The following is a 13,544-nucleotide window of genomic DNA, read 5'->3' as shown; positions in this document are numbered from 1 at the left end:
CCCCCCCCCCCAATCTCTCGGCCCATCGCCTATCCAAACCACCAAACATCCTACCCCCTAGGCCTGTCTTGAGCCCACCCCCCCAATTTACAGGTCCTATCCTCGATCATTTGGCCCATCACCATCTCCCCCTATAGGCTGCCCCATTCTCTCAACCCAATCCCCCATCTCTTGACCCGATATCCCCATTCGAAGGCGTCTCCTCCACCCAAAACTTTTGTATCGACCCTCTCTGCCTCTCTCACGGAGGCTCCCTCTCACGTTGGCTCTATCGAGCCTATCTTTCATCACCATCAAGCTCCATCGCGGGTCACCACTACCAATTCTCACCCTCAGGTTCCGCCACCAGTCACTTTTGCCACTCTCATCCACAAATTCCACCACCGGTCATCTCCGCCACCTTTACTTCATCAGAAAACTCCGAAAAACTCTGACAACTCACATATCTCTCTCAGGCTTGCCATTTGGTTCCATTACCTACCAGATCTGGTTTTGCTCATCATTCAGTTCCCTAGTTAGACAGCTTGGACAACTCCTCCTCGGATCTCTGTCAGGCTCTCCATAAGGCTCCTTTATAAGACAAGTCTAGCTCTACTTGACAGCAGATCTCTAAGCACATGGAGGCTTCTCCTCCAACTATGTCGTTAGCTTCCCAGCAAGCCTCTTCTGCGTCACTGGAATGACTGGATAGCTCGAGGCCTCCCCTGATGTTGATCCAGTTGCCAACCAGACTCCTCAGCATAGCAAGCATAGTCCCTTCCCATCTGCAACTCCCACCCCACTTCAACATAGAGTCTAATTGTCAGCATCTTCACTCAAAGGCTTCCCCAACCCCCAAGTGCTTTGAAGTCGACTCCAACATAGGCCAAGCATATGTCCCTACCTCACTATGCTAGTTCCAAGAACACCTCCACCACCTTCAAGGAGTACCGCAAGCACAAAAGCAAGTCTCCTCCAGCCAAGTTTCCGGTTCGCTCAACTCCTCCCAGTCCTTGTTCCCCTCCCCCCCAAAAAAAATGATCCAATGGTCCATCTAAAAATTTTTGGCCTCAATGAGGTGGCCAAACAAGGTGAAATTCGATCTTGCCTTAAATCCTCTAATGATGATCTCTATTGTCTTCTTGAAACCAGAGTCCCCAAGGACAAAGCCTCCCTCATTGCCTCCTCCATTTCCCTCCTGGTCCCTCATCTCAAATTACCTCAACTCCCCCTTGGCCACATCTGGGTCCTTTGGAACCCCTCCAAGCTCCACGTCACTGCCATTTTCTCCTCTTCCCAATGCATCCACCTTCGCATCTCCGATCCCTCCTCCTTCAATCTTGCTTTCACGGTGGTATATTGTCTTAACCGTGCCACTAATAGGCTTCAACTTGGGAAGACCTTCATGCCTTTGCCCCCCAAATTATCTCCCTCCCTCAGGGTCTGGGAGGCGACTTCAATTTGGTCAAAGCAGCCCATGAGAAGCATGGTTATTCTCCCAAAGACCCCATCTCTATTAATGCCTTTAATGATTGCCTCGAGGACATTAGCATGCATAATCTTATATGGTCCAGTGTAAAGCTCTCTTAGAATTACAGGAGAAATGCTGACATAAGGATAGCTAGCAAGCTTGACAGAATCCTGATTAATGAAGCTTGCCTTTATGTTTTCCCCTCTTCTCATGTCACTTTTGGCCTTCCAAGTGTCTTTGACCATAGCCCCATTTCCCTCTTTATCCAACCCTATATCTCCTTTGGTCCCAAGCCCTTTAAGTTGTTCGACTTGTGTTCTAAGCACCAGGACTTCCTTCTCGTTGTTAGGGAAGCTTGGAGTAAGCCTGTCCAAGCCGTCTCTTGCCCCCTCATTGCCTTTGCTCTCAAGCTCTAGAACTCTCCTCCTTCGGGAATATCTCCTCTTGTGTCTCTGATTGTAGGAATAGTTGGATTCTATTCAATTTAGGCTTCAAGATGACATATTCTTGTTGCTGAGGAGCAGGCCACATCCCTTGAACTCTCCTCCCTGATTTCCCAGGAAGAGAGTTTTTTAAGCAAAAACCCTGACTCAAACTCCAATACTGCTTACTTCTATAGATCTCTTAAGGCTGGAACAATCTTCAACTCCATCTCGTTGCTCACTGCTAGAGATGGATCTTCTCTCCTCCACCCAAACGCCATCAAAGCTTAAGCCTTGGGATACTTCTCTGACCTTCTTTTGCCCCCCTCATCCTCTAATCCCCCTACCCATCAACTTCATCAACAAATTCATTCCTTCCCACCTTCTCAGTCCTCCCAAGGCCATCCCTTCTGATGAGGGAATCTCCTCTATTGTCCTCTCCTACAAGGCTACCCTTAGCCTGGACGGTTTCAATATGGGGTTCTTTTCTCCCCTTGTTGGGACACCATCAAGCCCAACCTCCTTAAAGCTATCCGCAACTTATTTTTCAACCCCTCTCAAATTCAAGGGGTCAACCAAACCTTTTTCTACCTTATCCCCAAGGAGGGGGCCTCCACCATGTCGAATTTCAGGCCGATATCCCTCTGCAACCTCTTATACGAATTCATTGCTAAGATCCTCACCAATAGGATCCAGTTCATCATTGACTCCCTTGTCAGTTCAAATCAATTTGCCTTCACTATGGGTAGAAGCATTTCAAATAACATCATTCTCTTCCAAGAGATTGTTAAAGGCTTTGATAGAAAATTCCACTCCCCTTCGACCCTCCTCAAATCGATATCCATAAGGCTTTCAATTCCATTAAATGGGACCTCATCTCCAAGGTGCTCCATGGTATGCTCTTCCCCCTTATTTTCACCAATTGGATCATCTCCTACATCCCTTGGCTTTTTATGTCCTTGTCAACGGCAACTGGCAGGTTTCTTTCCCTCTTATGTTGGCATCTGCCAAGGTTGTCCTCTCTCCCCCTTCCTCTTTTCCCTTGCCCTGAAGGTTCTTTCCAGTATTATCTAATCATCCACGGATCTCCACCTTATCTCCCTCCTTCCCAAATGCAAAGCCCTCAAGCTCACCCATCTCGCCTTTGCAGATAATCTCATGATTTTCTCTAAAGTTGATCCTCTCTCCATCCAGTCCATCCTCTCCTCTCTCCGACTCTTTGAAGATCTGTCGAGTCTTTGCATCCACCTTTTTAAATCCCACCTTCTCTTGCTTAAGGTTCCTGAAGAGGAAACAGCATCCCTTCTTGATATCTCTAGGTTCTCCTTAAGCTCCCTCCTTGCTAAATACCTTGGACTCCCCCCTCATTTCATCCAAGCTCACTGATCACCATTGTACTCTCATAGTCCTATGCTTGATCTCATTCGCAAAAGGCTCCAACTTTGGAAAGGCAAGTTTCTCTCCTACGCTAGCCGTCTAGAGCCCATCCACTCTGTGTTGCAATCTCGTTACATCTTAGTTTGGCATCTTCAAACTCCCCCAATCCACCATCATCTACCAAATCCCTAATGTGCACCTTTAAAAATTTGGACTCCACTAGATTTCTTCACCCTATCTGCTGGTCTTTTTTGTCTATTTGCCCAAGTCTGAAGGAGGCCTGGATAACGTAGAATCCAAGATGTCAACTCTGCGAGTACCCTCAAGCTCATTTGGAAGCTTGTCTCCAAGCATAACAACATTTGGATCTCTTAGGTATACATTTGGATCTCTTAGGTATTCCCTGATTGTGACCCCCCTTTGATATTTCATAAGTCTAGCGTAGCATCCTCAATCTTCATCCCACCGCCATCAGAGCCATTCGCTCCTCCATCTTTGATGGTCATACCACTTCTCTCTAGCTCGACAACAAGCACCCATCGGGAGTTCTCCACTCTTCTGTGGGAGCCAAAATTGTCTTTTCATCGGGTTTAGACAAAGATGCTTTTGTCTCCTTCATCATTGTCAGCACTACTTTTCCCCTCCTCCCCCTCCCTTTTGGACATCTGGTCCTCCCTCCTCCCCCCCATAAACCCCTGGTCATCAAAGTAGAGATGACAAAGTCATTTGGTCCCCCTCGCCTTCTATTATATTCAGCTCCTCGCTTGGGATTTCATTCGCTCTCACAATCCCCTTGCCCCTAGCATAAGATTGTTTGGTTCATAAGCAACATCCCTCGTTATAGTTTCACTGCCTGGAGAACCCTCTCCAATCGCCTTCATACCCAATCCTTCCTCCCCCGCTTGTTGTCTTTGTTGGAGTGGTATGGAAGACCCAGATCATCCTTTTTTTCAGCCACCCCTTCTCTTTCACCGTATGAAAAAGAATCATCAGTTCCTTATGGCATGGTAGGAGAAGAATCCTCCCCCTTCACAAGGAGTGGATTTGGGTTGATACGACTTATGTTGGATCCTCTACATGCGGCACTGCTTGGTAGGTTTGCCTTTTGTGCCACCATTAATCACATCTAGATGGAACAGAATCTTTGAAAATGGACCTCCAACTCCCACTCTTTTGATAAGATTTAGAATGCCATCTTTTTTAACATTAGTTCTAAGCTCCACATGCTTCCCCATAAACCTTAAAGGGATACCCCAAGGTACAGGCTCGTTGTTAATTCCTAGGGTCTAATCTGTTCTTTCTTCCGTCCCCCCTTAGGTCATGTTGCCCACTTTGCTTGCTGTAGCTTTTCTTTGGCTTCAGCTCGGGGCTTGTATATCGCCCCCCCCCCCTTTTTCTCTTCCCTTGGTAATGAATTGATTATTCACCCAAAAAAAAAAAATCCCACGTTGCTTCGGCATAACAACAGATCAAATTGGTTCAGAATTTTGTATCTAAGGCTAAAAGTGAAATGCAGAATACAGGTTCAGCTCCTATTTTGAAGTTTCAAATGACACAGATTATTTCTCAAACATTTCTATGATTTTCTCCCTTTTCCGGGAAAGTTTTAGCATGCCATGTTGCTAGCAAATTGAGCAGCTCAATCAGTGCCACATGAAGATCTTGTATCGGAAAACCAACTTTAGACAGGATACAGTGGATCAGCTGGTTGTCAAATTTGGTGTCCATCTCCATAATGTGGCCAATTATGCATCGGACCCTGGTGTATCCCGACTCCTGAGCCATTCAACAGCTTTCCAACAGGTTGATTTTCAGTATCTATTTTAAACTTGATTCTGCCATGTGGTGAAACTGTTTGATTCTTGACAGGTAAATGATGTAGAGCACTACAAGTCCAATCGAAGGCGGGTGCCAGCCTGCCAGGTAACCTGCCAAATGTGGCAGATGCAGCTGCAATTGTTGCTAGTTTCAAACCTGCCAATGTTGCTATTGCTTGCCCTTCTTTTTTTATAATTACCTCCCAAAACTTGATTTAAGAGAGAGAGAGAGAGAGAACATTACTTTATTTAGATTGCTTTACTATATATGCATAGAAGTAGAAGAACAAAAGAAGTACTCATTCATAGCATCATATAAAAGGGATGCCCTAGCGGAAGCCCTGCCTGCACTTCTCTATTTTGAGGGATCCCTCATATTGATGATTCCAGGCTTCTCTATGAGCACCGTTGTGCTAACGTTTAAACCAAAAACTAACACTCGTTTGAAGCTGGCGATCAGAATGCTTTGATAGAAGTTCAACAAGATCTCATTGACTGACTACTACTTATTAAACCTCCTGATTCATGGGCTTCTAAAGATTGCCATGTCAAGCATTCTGAGTCATCCACAGACCACGGCTCATAACCTAACTATTGACAACGGATTGTGGGTATTCATGGCTGAGAATTGTAATATCAAGCCTAAACTCCAATATCAATACACAAGTTTTATGTGTACTAAAAAATCCAAGGGGGTGAATTATAATCCAAAACATTACTCGTCTTACACTAGTACTGCAACAACACTCTCACAGTACTATGATTAAGATCCAAATGCATCAAAAGTTTCCTCTCAAAAACCAAGTCTACAAGTACTTCCAAAATAATAAAAATACCTTAACAAATCAAAATTGAATTGGATAACATTGTTACTTGACAACTAATTCAACTGATTAGTACAATTATTTTTTAGGCAAAAAAGTTCTACAGATGGGTAAAGTATGGGCACACCGAAATTTCAGAAAAAAAAATCAGTTTTGCAAAGCTTTGAGACGAATCAGGGGTCAACTCTATAGGCATACAAGATTTCAACGAATATTTTTCCATTTCAGCAAAAATTTAAGTCTCATTTTGATATCTCGGTAATGCTTCCACGAAACGATAACAAGTCATGTTATATTTCGACCCATTTCGTGTGCTTTTTTTTTTTTGGCCAAAGCACCTATATTTCTTGGTGTAACAAGGTGCAGGGGACTACTACAACGAATCTACATCTACAATTTTTTCGATATAAGCAAGATTTGTGCAAAATACTAATTTAGAGCTATAACCTTTTTCTTTGAAATTAATTTTTTGTAAAAATAGGGTAAATAAAAAATGGCTGCTAATTTTTAATATGTTACACCATAAGACAACCTATGACTTCATGAGGTCAAATTTAATTTTCTATTTTAAATTACAACAACAACCATAACCTCATCCCAACTTCATGGGGTCGGCTACATGGATCCGATATAGCCTAAGATAATAGTAGGCATAAGAATAAAAGGAAGTACCAAAAAGAGGTAAAAGGAGCTAAAAGGAGCTAAAAGAATAAGTCAAAGCAGCATCACTAGAATATCCCCTATAAGGCGTCAGCTACACAAGTCCGTGTCCTCCATTTACCTCTATCCGCAATCATACTAGAATTGAGCCCTACCATCTGCATATATTTTCTTATCACTTCGCCAGTAGTCATTTTTAGGTCTGCCTCTCCTTCTAGCTCCATATAATTGAATCTGGCCGCTCTTCCTTATTGGGGGCATCCATGGGTTTACATGTAACTTTCTGCATTAGGTATAACACAAAACCAGCTTTCTAACAAGTCTAAGATTACTTAAATTTGAGTTGTAATGATAAATTTATGTTTCGATCAAACTTATTTTAAAGTGCGCGAACGCCCTGAATAAAATAATTCTATGGACATCAAAACAAAAGATTATTTTATCGAACTTTTGATTTTTAACAATGTTTTACCATGATAAAATTTAAGAAATTTTCAGAATTGAGAAAAACCTAAGCATTTGAAAGTTGAAAATCACCTCTACAACCAAAAATCCAATTTTTGTTTTTAGACTGAGGGATTGACTATTTATCCTTTTGGAATTTGATTTTTAAACTATTTTTATTAGATTCAAATAGGGAGTATTTGCTTATTTATGAATAATATCTTAAGTAAACAAAGACATTTACTTAAATGATATTTGACATAAATAAGTGTCAAAACAGAAGACGACATGTAGTGCAGAATTTATATATGTTAGACAGCATTGGCAGATCTACCGTTTAATGCTTTAAGGAGTCTCTTTTATTTTTCTTCCAAAAAATTATAAATATATATATATATATTTTATATATTAAAATTAGAAGGGAGCAAAAAAGGCGTACCCAATGCACAAGGCTCCCGCCACAGCGGGGTCTGGGGAGGGTCATAGTGTAAGCAGCCTTACCCCCGCTTCGCAAAGAGGATGTTTCCCAACTCGAACTTGTGAACTTAGTCACAATGGAGCAATCTTACCACTGGGGATGAAATCCGGCAGCCAATTGCCAGCTCTTAATAATCATTCACGTGTGAACCACGAGAACCAAACAAGTCCTTCTCGAAGTTCTAGCTTTTCAAGAATTTAGGCCCACCCTCTTTTTTTATATTGAGATAGTAACTTGAAATTCCAGAAATTAAGAAAAATATTATTTAGGTTTGAAAAATCATGCAAATTTCTGCAAGTATTGTTGCTGAGTTTTCAACTGAAAATGATCATTAATTTGTTGTTATAGTTTTTACAATCATGATAAGCCACCAAAGTTACGGATGGCCCCCCATGGGGGTCCAAGATCCATGGTTTAAAAACCTGACCAGACCAGATTGAGGAAACAGTTGGACTGAATTGCCCTCTTTCTCAGTTTGGTCTACACAGAACCGCCTAGGATGAAAACTGGAAAACTTCCAGTTCTCAAAAACTAAAACTGACTTTAGTTTGATTGCTCATAGGTAAAAGTTAAGAACTAAGGCACATCTATTGAGATTCAAACCCCCCAACCTCACATTAAATTTAATTGTTTTTTTATCTCTATCCTTATTCCAATTTTTTATTTTTTTTTTCAAAATTTATTTATTTTGTAAATTTTTCTTAAACCAGGGTTTGATTGGTCAAAACCGGAACCAGTCCTGTTGTTAGTTTGATACCAAATCATGTTTTACAAACTACAGCCAGATCACTCCAATAGGAAGCCAGCCAAATCATATGCCCAAAGTAGCTGAAAACTGGCAGGCTAGTACAAACTACAAACATGGGGGAACCTTTAATGACATCAAAATAAACCCAAAAGCTCTCTGATCCGGATCTTTAAACCCTGAGCATAAATCAAAACCACAATTAAGGAACCAATTAGATCACACATCTTTGGAAGAGAATGAGATATCTTCTAGCATTCTTGTCAATTAATTTATTTTCAAAACTCCCAAACACCAAATAGAAAAAAATGCAAGACAAGAAAATGAAGGCACTGGCTGCTAAAGAGAGAATTAAAACAAAGTGGGAACATTAATTCAACACTCTAAACCAGAAAAAAGACTTATCAAGCAACAGGCACCACATGTGTTACCAACCCAGAGTTACTAACTTGTCTTAATTAGGTAAGTAAAAAAGCACGAGGCTTTCTACCCTCCATAATTGATACTCCAAATTCACTTCATATCTCTGATACTCCAAATTCACTTCATATCTTGTCCTTGACAAGCTTCTTCTTGGATTTGCATTACACCTTCGAATAGACAAACTACAAAAGTTTATCACACTTGCCGAGGATCAAAATTATCTCTAACACCATATTTGCCTCAGATTACCTTGCCCCCTATAAACTCCTCCTCTTGTTCACCCTACAACACATTCAGAGCCAATTTTAACAAAACCTTCTCAAATCGACCTATCCAAAGCTTGAACTTCTTAAATTCGCCTTCCAACAACATGCTTCCCCACTTAGACTTCTAAACTTAAGAACTCATCCATCTTAATTGTATGCCTTAATGTGGAACCATCTTTGCGAAATGTAGAATTATAAGAACTGGGACTTCCTAAGTAAATGAATAAAAGAAAGCTAACTAGATAAGTAATATCACAGGCCTCCAATATTTTATAACCCTTAATGCATATTTACTCATTCATTGTATTTTTACGGTGGTAGAGATAGAACCCTCTGCAACCTCTTTGAGACATCACTTGATTCAAGAGCTACATGGAGGAGGAATTGGTGGACACTTTGGCAAGGACAAAACATACTCTATGATGAAAGACTTATACTTTTGGCCTCAACTCTTAAAGGATGTGCAATATGTGATACAGAGATGCCGCACTTGTCAACTTGCCAAAGGAGAAAAGAAGAATATAGGATTGTACACACCGCTGCCCGTTCCACATGCACCTTGGCAAGACATAAGCATGGACTTTGTCCTAGGCTTACCACCTACACGGGAAAGGTATGATTCCATATTTGTGGTCGTAGATCGTTTCTCCAAGATGGCACACTTTATCCCGTGCAAGAAGACTCTTGACGCAAGTCACTTGGCCAAACTCTTTTTCAAAGAAACAGTGCGCATACACGGTCTACCACAGACAATTGTTTCAGATAGGGATGTCAAGTTCATAAGCTACTTCTGGAAGGCTCTATGGCTGAAAACAAATACTAAACTCAAGTTCTCCGCTGCATTCCATCCTCAGACAGATGGACAGACCGAAGTGGTGAACAGAAGTCTAGGAACTTACTCCGATGTCTAGTCCGAGACTATGAAAAGACTTGGCCATCTATGCTGGATATTGCTGAATTCGCCTATAATAGTTCCGTCAACCGCACCACAGGTCATACACCATTTGAGATTGTCCTTGGACTACAGCCTCAACGACCCATTGACTTGGTACCTTTGCCACCTCAGGCCCGTATTAGTGTGGAAGCCGATAAGTTCCTTAGACACATCACAAAGGTAAATGTTGATGTTCGTCGTCGCATCGCTCTTAGCAATGACGGATACCAAGCAACTGCCAATCGACATCGTCGCTACGTGGAATTTCAGCCTAGTGATTTGGTAATGATTCGAATTCCAACTGAGAGGTTTCCTCCTGGTACAGTGCACAAGCTCCATCCTCGGAACATGGGTCCCTACAAGGTCTTGAAGCGCATTAGCACTAATGCTTACATGTTAGAGCTACCTCATACTCTGAAGATCAACAATGTCTTCAATGTAGCTGATCTGACGATATATTTGGGACACCATTCTGATGACGGAGACATTGAACACACCCTCAAACCTCCTCAATTTGCAAACCCTAAAGATGATGTCATCGAAGATGTTCACGACAAGTTCACCACAGTTCGTGAGGGCAAAGGGTACTACTCCTTCCTCATCAAATGGAAAGGTCGACCACGAGAGGACTGTACTTGGATCTATGCCGATGACTTTCAACGCCTTGACACGGACCTCGATGAGCACTACATGTCCCTTACCCATTCATCGGAGTTGAATGATTCTAAGAAAGGGGGAGCTGATGTAGATCCACATTATGGAAGGAAATATGGGAGGAAGAAGGGTCCAGCCTTAGTCCACCTGAGTGGCTAGGGTCCAGCCAAGAAGCCAGCCGAACCCCTACTTGGTCCACCTAAGTGGCTAAGTACAAATAAGGGCCAATTGGGCCCATCGGCTACGGGAATAATTAGAAATTATTTTTGATTAATTAGTGGGCCATTGGGCCCATCGAGTTGAGTAAGTGGTATGTCGAGTCCAAATTGTCTTAGGACTCTATTTGTTTTCCACATAGGTTTATTATTCCTAGTCCAATTTTGAATTCCTAGTCTAGTCTTGTTGGAAAACTAGCTCCTAGTTGAAGTAGGAGTGTCTAGTCCTATTGGGAAATTAGTTCCTAGTAGTAGTTTGATTACTATTCTGCCCTCTATAAATAGAGGAGCCTATATACTCATAATTTCATATTTGAATAAAGAATAATTGCAGTCAATTGCTTAGAACAGCCAGAATAGCTGTGGGTAAGAAACCCGGGCCGAGACAGCCGCTCCTCCCCCACTTTTCCCTTTGTTTCTTCTTGTTTAAAGCTTTCTATTTTATCCTAAAGTTACTGCTATTGAAGTATATGACTGTTGTGAGTATTCAGAAATTCAGATCAGTCTAAGTTACAAACCAGATTTGATTCTCTCCTGAAGCCTGCAATTATTTCTCTTAGGTCAGAAAATCAAGAAAGCTTGTAACTTCACAACCAACCGTCAGAATCCTCTCAACTTTGGGGGTTTTTGTACCCTCCCTAAAGACTATCTACGCCCACGAGTGCAGCTCAATCGGACTCCTACAGACCTGGCCGCACCTCTCTCTCTCTCCAGCTCTATAGCAGGTCTTTCTCTCTCCTATCGGGTTGTGTTTTGGGCTAGTTTTGCTCCTATATGGGTATTGTATCCTTGGGGATTTATTTGATGGTCTTATTTCTTTGTTTCCTGGTCCTATTTGTATTGTTTGGGGTTATAAATTGCTGGGGTAGTTTCTTGTAATCCACTCCTGCATTAATCTCTCTGCATGAAAAGATAAGTGCAATTGCACAATAACACAATCAAATCTTGCTAACACCAATTTCTTACAGTAACACCATTCCTACAGTGACTTTAAAAATGATATTATCGATTCAAGGACTGACAGGCACATTAAAAGGCAAGCAGAAGACATGGTAAACATGATGAGTTTTGGATCAAATCACAGGATAAAGGATAACCAAATATTAAGAAAAAAAAAAATTGGGATTTAGCATCACAATATGCCACATAACCCCTGCAGCTTCTAACGCAATAACTAAAGAATTTAATTCTTCAGAATAGAATAATATGTTTAGGTGATAAGTACTGAGGCCTACCTATGCACTTCCGCAAATCCAATGGTCCAACCATAGACGATGCCCTCTCACAATGAGATTTACCATAAGAGAATTTTACAAGCCTGTTAAAGCAGGACAGAAGTTACCATAAAGAGAAAGAATAATAAAAACCTTGTTTTACATCATCAAAGAAGTTTTAAACACAAGAAGTTACTAGTCATATATGACCTTCAAAACTAAAATAAAAGATTATCTCTAAATCCACGACACAGGCCTAAATTACAGAAGTTATCACCTCAGCATTTTGTTGATCTCCTGTGAAGAGAGCAGGGGAGGAAGGATCAGATTATGATGGTTGAGTTATATAAGCCCCATTGGCATACTCAATACCCAAATACTAAACACTAGAAAAGAAAAACTCTTTTTCCTGGGAAATGGGAGAAAATTACTAGAACAATAAAATAAGACACCTGACTGGACCTGACCAGACCACAAACTAAGGCAGAAAAAAGGAAAGAAAATATTGTTGTAAACAGAGTTGGTTAAATAAGCCCAAACCTCACTTTACTGTCCTCCAAAGTGCATTCAGTTTCCCAAAGTAGAGGGTTAAATCCGTAATTTAGCTTGGATGACAAGAACCACCCAAATGGACGGGTGTTTGGAATCCCGCCCAAATTGGCATAGCAAAGTTGCTCCTTTTTCCCCTTGCTTTTGAGAACAAAATGCACACAGAAGAGAGCAAAAAAGAGAGGTTAACAGCTGATTGTGACACCATGATAAAAAGGTTAAAACCAGACTGCACTAAAAGAAAATGTAAAAATTAGTTCTGAAACCATCAATGCGAGTCTCTCAGAGTTCTTGAAATGTTGTCATTGCATTAGGAGGAACTACACTAAACAGCCCATATCAAGATCCCAGAAAAAAGACCAACAGAACCTGGCCTGTAAGCCCAGGACATCTGAAAACATGCAACTCTCCATATGAAGGAATCAAAGACCCTAGTTGTCAAAACTCAAAAGAGGTGAAGCAATGGGAATCTAGGAGAGCAAAGACTGGAGGAAATCCAAGTAAGCCTTGAACATCCAGCACATTTTCAGCAGGCTTTTCAGGCTGCTCCTAACACGCCCACATGCGGAACCCAAAATGATATGATTTTCAGGTCCTTAGCGTTGATCACATTTGGGGTCATTTGGGCGGTAGCTCATCCATGACAGAAGGAACGCAAATATGTCAGTCCTGTCAAAGTAAATAATGAGGGAGAGATGTACTCTTACTACAAGAATGGACTGCAGACTGATATAACAAAAGAATTTGTACTGAACAACGTCATATCATGTTGCCTGTGCTGTGCTTTAAAAGCTAAAACAAGGCAGCCCTCATGAAGAAGATTCTACCAAGTGACCTCGTTATGTTAAATCAACCACACAAGGAGCAACCCATTTTGGCATATTCGATTTTTCCCAATACTCAATATAATGTAATTTGTTTTAGTGATGATAAAACATAAACACCTAAGTAACAGTCTGGCAAACTGGACACCTTGATGATGACCTAATGGTCATGATAGTTTTGGGAATACTAATTGCATATTGAATGTCAAACGCTTATTAGTGCAGTTCAGAAGAACAAGAATACCAGC

This window comes from Macadamia integrifolia, unplaced genomic scaffold, assembly GCF_013358625.1.
Source record: "Macadamia integrifolia cultivar HAES 741 unplaced genomic scaffold, SCU_Mint_v3 scaffold1659, whole genome shotgun sequence".
Taxonomy (NCBI): Eukaryota; Viridiplantae; Streptophyta; class Magnoliopsida; order Proteales; family Proteaceae; genus Macadamia; species Macadamia integrifolia.
This window is presented reverse-complemented; position numbering follows the sequence as displayed.